Source organism: Dermacentor albipictus, chromosome 1 (assembly GCF_038994185.2).
Source record: "Dermacentor albipictus isolate Rhodes 1998 colony chromosome 1, USDA_Dalb.pri_finalv2, whole genome shotgun sequence".
Taxonomy (NCBI): Eukaryota; Metazoa; Arthropoda; class Arachnida; order Ixodida; family Ixodidae; genus Dermacentor; species Dermacentor albipictus.
This window is the reverse complement of record NC_091821.1, coordinates 458,542,924-458,549,567: the sequence shown is the minus strand read 5'-3', so window position 1 is coordinate 458,549,567 and position 6,644 is coordinate 458,542,924.

Here is a 6,644-nt window from a genome sequence, read left to right as displayed (position 1 = left end):
TCGGCGCCAGAAGGCGCCGCTTTCGCGAAAGCTTCACGCGGCCGCCAATATGCATGCCGCACTCGTGCGCGCGAGCACTGAGAAAAACATTATACGACAACTGGGCTCCTTGCCTCACACTTCTTTCTGGACAAGCTACGCCATCTAGTGGCACTATAAAGTAGTCTGCGCGTGACCTCTGAGAAAAGGAGCGTGTGGCGCCTGTTTTTGCGAACGCTGACAACTGTTCCCGCGCTTACCGCACACTCAGAGGCACATACCCAATACATTCATAGTGAGCTCACTAAAGCGTTGGCATAAAAGTCGTTCACTAAAAAGCGGTCCGTACTCAGTGCATTTGTGGCGCAGCATCCTAATGCGTCGGGCTGCTCTCCTTGAGGAACCTTTGTGACGTTGGGTCGATTCCGTCCAGTATAGAAGAAACTTAAGGGATTATTTTCATCATCGTAGTGTGGAACACTCCCAATGTCACATAACTATCTACGCAAGTTGTCCCCAAAGAAGTCCTTTTATGAGCGGCACACACCTACTGGCCCGTAATCAGTGATCCAAGTTGAGCTGAAAGAGGTTCATTAAAGACCAACACAAACCAAAGTACTCATACCCAGTGCTTCAAGTCGGCGTGAAGGAGTTTTCTCGAACATCGGTGCCTTGTTAATCCTGAATTTATAGTGGCCCATGTTGGTGTGAAAGAGTTTCCTTGAAGAGAAGCGTGTATGTGCACACTGGCACATACTCAGTGACCCAAGTTTATGCAACGCTTGGTTTCGAAACCTTCTAACTGAGCACAGCAGCCCGATGCTTTAACCACAACCCCATGGAATACCCAGCGATCCAGATAGGCGGGAAGACGGTTAGATACTGCAGCGGGCATCGACACCGCCACACGGGGACGCTATGGTCAGAGCTCTCAGTCGGCACCTTGGTCCAAGCTGAAACAGAAGGGAAAAATAAAGATGGGTAGTGCGTGCATAGGCGCAAGCACGGCACGGCCGGTGTTGTTCTAGAATCCTGCTGCCCTGGTCCTCTTGGTCTGGCCCTCCGCTGCGACCCCTCGATTCCCACATTGGTGATCCGGGAGAGCACGCGTTCGACCGAAAGACGCACTGACATGGCCAACTGGCCGGAGCCCCAATTCAGCCCACCACTACCACCGTTGCGGCTAAGCTACGTCGGCGCGTGATTCGCGCGGTTGGAGGTGGCACTGGAGCTGAAAATCCCGACGGAAGAGTTCAAGTACGGTGTGCTCCTACACATCCCGCCGAATGACCTGCAAATCTGCCTCAGAGTTTCAGTGCCTGCGTGTGCCCCTACGACGAACTAAAACAGGCTGTGCTCAAATTCTTCCTGACGAAGAACGCACGCTACGCGACTCCTCCTTAGGCGAATTCTCCCAGGCTACAGCACGGCACCTACAAGCCAGCGAAAGTAACGCAGCTGTAGCAGCGATCACCGTCCCTTCCCTACGCTACCCGTCCTCTCCTGCGGCCGATTCACCGTCGGGGCCCTCCGGCGACAGCCCTGACAAGTCAGACATTGGAGGCTCTGAACAATCGCCGGGCGACGCGGACAGCGCAGGTGGACTAGCACTGCCCTCTCGAAACATGAACCTGGTGGCTTCTTATATCTGCCACCTCATGCTGTTCTTTGTGTTGCACCCACTCCTGGGCCTGGGAAGTCGCAAGCATCAGTAACGACTGCTCGAACTTGCACCGGCCTTCGCCCCTCTGCGTCAATGTTATCGAACTTCGCCCGACGGCTACTTGCTGGTGGTCTCGAGCGCCACTGGCGTCCAAGACTATTAACCAGCGTACGAAGGTCCGGCCAACGCAGAACCATTTCCTCTTATCGCGGCACATGCGAAGTCCCACGCAGAAGTCAGCGAGTTAAGACTAGACGACTAAAAGCGTAGTCGAGAACGTCAAAACGCGTCGTGCTCGATGGCCCACGCCGCCGCGTCATGGCCAACCCATGACCTTCGTCATAGCCTCGCCGCTGCTGCCGACTTTTCTACCTCGCTGCGCTCACGCATCGTCCCTGACTTGGTACAGAGGCACTAGTCTTCTGCACACTCTTCGCGCAAAGACGCAGGTGTGCAACACATCAGGTGCAATTCGTCCAGTGCACTACTACTAGCCTCGATCTCCTGAATGTCTTCGCGCAACCATTCGATCCCAAGGGACTCGCACTACCTAGACTGACCACGGACCCTTTCAATAATGTGATCTCAAAGTAGCCCCTCTTTCTTGTGAAAAGGCATTAACTTCGCTGTGACTATGGTTATTAAACCAATTGTTTTCAAGCTAAAATTTGTCCGAGCCTTGCTGCGCACCTCCCCTCTTTCTTCTTCCAGTTAGTTCTCGACAGGCGTTGGACCTAGTGCACGCACCATTTTCGTCTTACCACTATGAACGAGTGAGCGGTAGGTTCCCTTGCTCCTTGGCTCCAATTCCTGTGCAGAATATTTCTGACTGAGTACAGGCGCCCTATTCCCTGCCATACCGCGACCAACGAGCAAGCGACAGCCTCCCCTCTTTCTTCCTGCAGTTTCTCCTTGACAGTCGCTGGACCTAGTGCACGCACCATTTTCGTCTTACCGTGCGAACGAGCGAGCGGTAGGTTCCCTCCTCCTTGGCTCAAGTTCCTGTCCAGCACACCATTGAGTGAGTATACGCGCCCTATTCCTCGCCATCCCGCGACGAACGAACAAGCTACAGCCTCCCCTTTGTTCCTCCGTTCCTGCCCACTCACTTGACCGAGCGTCGACACCCGCTTGATTGAGCCCACGCGTCCTTTTCATCGCTTCGGCAGGCACCACCGTTCGAAGCAACTATTTGACGCCGACTTGGGGCACTTGGTGTCACTCGGTCTCTTCGATTAAGCTCTTTCATGTCAACTTTGTCCACTGGGCATGTGCGAGAAAGTGTGTGCCGCGTTTCAGCGAACATCTTTGCCGACATCTTGGCTACCTACGTATGTGCCACTGGAAATGTGGCGCTCCTCAATGACAGGAAAGATGCCTTAAATTTCTGCTATGCTGAGCGGAATCGAACTGACATCACGAAGGTTCCTCAAGCACAGAAACCAAACAACTTAGCTGGTTGTACCACAAATTTTCTACGTAGGTGCCACTCTTCAATGAACTCCATTCGCGCGACGGCTTTAGAGAGCGGAGCCATGAATACACTGTGTAAAGAAGTTAAGGGGTTTTACGTGGCCAAACCACTTTCTGATTATGACGCACGCTGTACTGGAAGACGCCGGAAATCTAGAGCAGCTACGGTTATTTAACGTGCACCTAAATCCAAGTACACGGGATTTTCCGTATTTCGCCCCCATCGCAATGCGGCCGCCGTGGCCGGAATTCGATCCCGTGACCTCTTGCTCAATGCACTGTGTATATGCCGCTCTTCGACTAATGTCTCGCGAACTTGAGTCACTGAGTGTGCCATTGAGTGTGCGGCAAATGAGGGAATAATTCTCAGCGTTCACAGGCATCGTCGCGCCACGCTTCTCGTATTAGAGGTCACGTGCTGACTTCACGTCAGCGAGGTCATAACAGCGCCTATTAAAATAAACTAGCCCAATCTTTCGCTTCACAGGCTGCGGCACAACGACGCACAGCGTGTCAAGAAAGAAGCGCGAGAGAAATGTGCGCTTGCTGAACGACGCGTTTCTCAGCGTTCGCACGCACGAGTGCGCCATGCATTTCCGATGCCACCCCAGCCTTCGCGGCGGCGGCTCTACATGGCGCAGAGTGTTCGCAGGGAAGTGCGATATAGGAATCCCGCTGCAGTTCACGTACCTCGTACATTATTGCTTTCGGCTGTGGGCAATATGTTGCCTGGATATATTGATTAATTCCGAACGCACTACTCTTGACAGTTATCGTTAAATGGCTTGGGCCAGTTCTTTAATTAAACCGGCATCTACTAGAGGTTACAAGGAAGCTTTCTGTAGGCCGTCCTCTCATATTGCAAAGGCTGTCTCCCTAAATAGTGTTATGGGTATTCAAGTAGAACACATGGTCGCCAACTAGTCGAAATCAGTTGGTGTTCTAGGAACTGCTTCAAGGGGCGCTTGAATCACTATACGGGGTGAGTTTCCGAAATTGTTGCAAAAAGTTCCTGAAATTTTTAAAATTCACCTGTTGCAGGTACCATATTTTAAGTCCTTGAGCTGAATTAAGCAGGGTGGCGGATACTGCTTGCACGAGGAATAGACACATATAGGCAAATAATTAACACGAACTCAGTAAGAAACTTCCTCATTATTCACTTTATGGCACATAGCGTAATTTACGAATTTTACAGGTGAGCTTGGAGTGAATTTCCAGAATGTCACCAGCTTGCAGATATGTACCAGAAAACTCGGCGCAAAATATCAACTGCGGTTCCACTTACACGTAAAAAAAGGAAGGGCCTTTATGCATAGAGTCACTAAAACTGCTGGAACGCCAGTGCTATTCATCCCACACTTTGGGAATAAATATCTGTGTTGAGCTTGAAATATTACCTCCTGTCAGTGTGTGGTAGAGAGCCCTACATTGGTAAACGTTGTTGCGGGTTTTCAGAGATATTATTTCACGGCCATAAACCAGGTGCATGAGTTATATGGTCCAAGTTTATTTATTGTCATGAAGAATCATAGTTACCTGTCATTAAGAATCACAGATACTCTATCATTACATAGTGTATCTTGTTGCCGATTAGTGACACGTTATTAATTACAACCAATAGTGTAATTAACAACAACCCTGTAGAGTGACCTTGAAGGTAGCATTTTGCTGGCGATGTTCTGTAATGCATACATGCGGACATTTCCATTACTTTCAGAAACGCTTCAAGTGATTCGTGCGCTTGCTGGTGATTGTTCAGGCCACAAAATTTGATACTAGATTGTCGATAAATTTTGCAGAGGTATTGCTTTGTAAGCTGTGTTGGCAAGTCTGTGACACCAGCATTCAAGGAGTTTGTGTTGCGTTAATACACGCATGTAATAAGAATTATGCGTTGTAACTACACTTCTTTTGGCAAAGAGATATTTAATGTTACTCCTGAGAAACAATGCATATCCCTAACGCAGCAAGGCGCTCAGCGGTATGGATGGATGTATGTTGGAAAGGAACAGATGAAATGTTGCGCTGTTCGTTTTCCATACTCTCCAGCAATAACAGTAATTGTTATAATAATTATGTTGCAGATGCACTAATAACGTAATTTTTATTCTGACGAAGTTTTTCTAGGTGAAATTTCTGTTACATGCCCCTTTCATGGTCACTTAAAAAACTGGGCGTTGTAAGCTTTCTCGTGTTGCTTGAGCGTATAGTAAGAGTAGTAAACTCAGGCTGCTTCCTTTTTACATGTGCTCCTGCCGTTTTGTGAATGACTAAGCGAACCACGTCCAACGCCTTAGGACTGTCGTCGCTTGGTAACAGATTATCGCGGTTTTAAGCTAGGGTTATTCCGTTTTCGTTCAACGTGCCCAACTGAAACAGATACATTGTAGTACACTAGTACACACTCTAGTACACATTGTTTATATTGAAAGTGATCTCACATGTACAACGCCAGGAGAATTTTCTACCTTTAGGGGTCAGGGAAGCTACTAAGGTGAGGAAAGCGCGACGCCATGTCAATTATTTGCCTGGAAAGCTGAGAATGGAAACATTCGTAAAGAAAATTCAATCTGGCTCACCGTCATTGAATGTGACTACGGCACAGCGCTTGTTCGGGTCATAGTATTGAAAAACGTATTGCCTCGAATCAGTTCGTTCTGGAAAGCAACATTCACATTGAATTGTTGAATTGTAAAGTTATTCGGGCACTTAAGCTGAAAAAAATTTATTTAGGTTAAACAGGAGCATTTATTTAAAATGAACGATTTAACGGGTCACTGCGACGTGCATAGTCCAAAACTCCATCACCATCCTATTTGATATTCACTGTGGACTGAAGGCGAACCATATCTTCACGATAATTGATGCAAAACGGGGTTAGGCAAGTCGTTTTCAGCGCTTCACAAGATCAGAGCGTTAAGCACTACGCTAACCAGAAATACGCACGGTCTAGCTGTTCTTTGGCTGCATGCTAAGGGTTGTTTACTGCAACCCGCTCTCCCAAGGCCACAACAATGTAGGACAGGTACGCCTTTACCTGCACGGTCATGTACATGAACATGCATGGACAATAAAGACGGGACCGGGAACAATCCAGCCATTCAGGCTGTTTCAACAATTGTGCACCCAATTCGGTGCAGTGGGGATCCTTACGTGGCGCACACTTTATGGAATGTGTGAAATTTTCGTACTGTGAAAAATTTTCTCGATGTGTTCTGCGTGCGTCAGGGCGCTTATCATTAAATGATCCACATGATTTGTTGCATTGAGTTTTGTCGTCTGAATTTATGGCATATTGATCTCCGGTGACCAACTCATCGTAGAATGTGTGTGTGTGTGTGTGTGTGTGTGTGCGTGTGTGTGTGTGTGTGTTTGTGTGTTTGCGTGTGTTTATGCAAAGATGGGCTACTTGTAGGTTTGTGTGCGCTGTTTGGTTTATTAAATTCGGACACGGCTCAGTGGAAATCGGTGGTTTTTAAACCGCCGCTCTCTTTGCCTACGCTCCTAGATTTGGCTTGGCTGATGC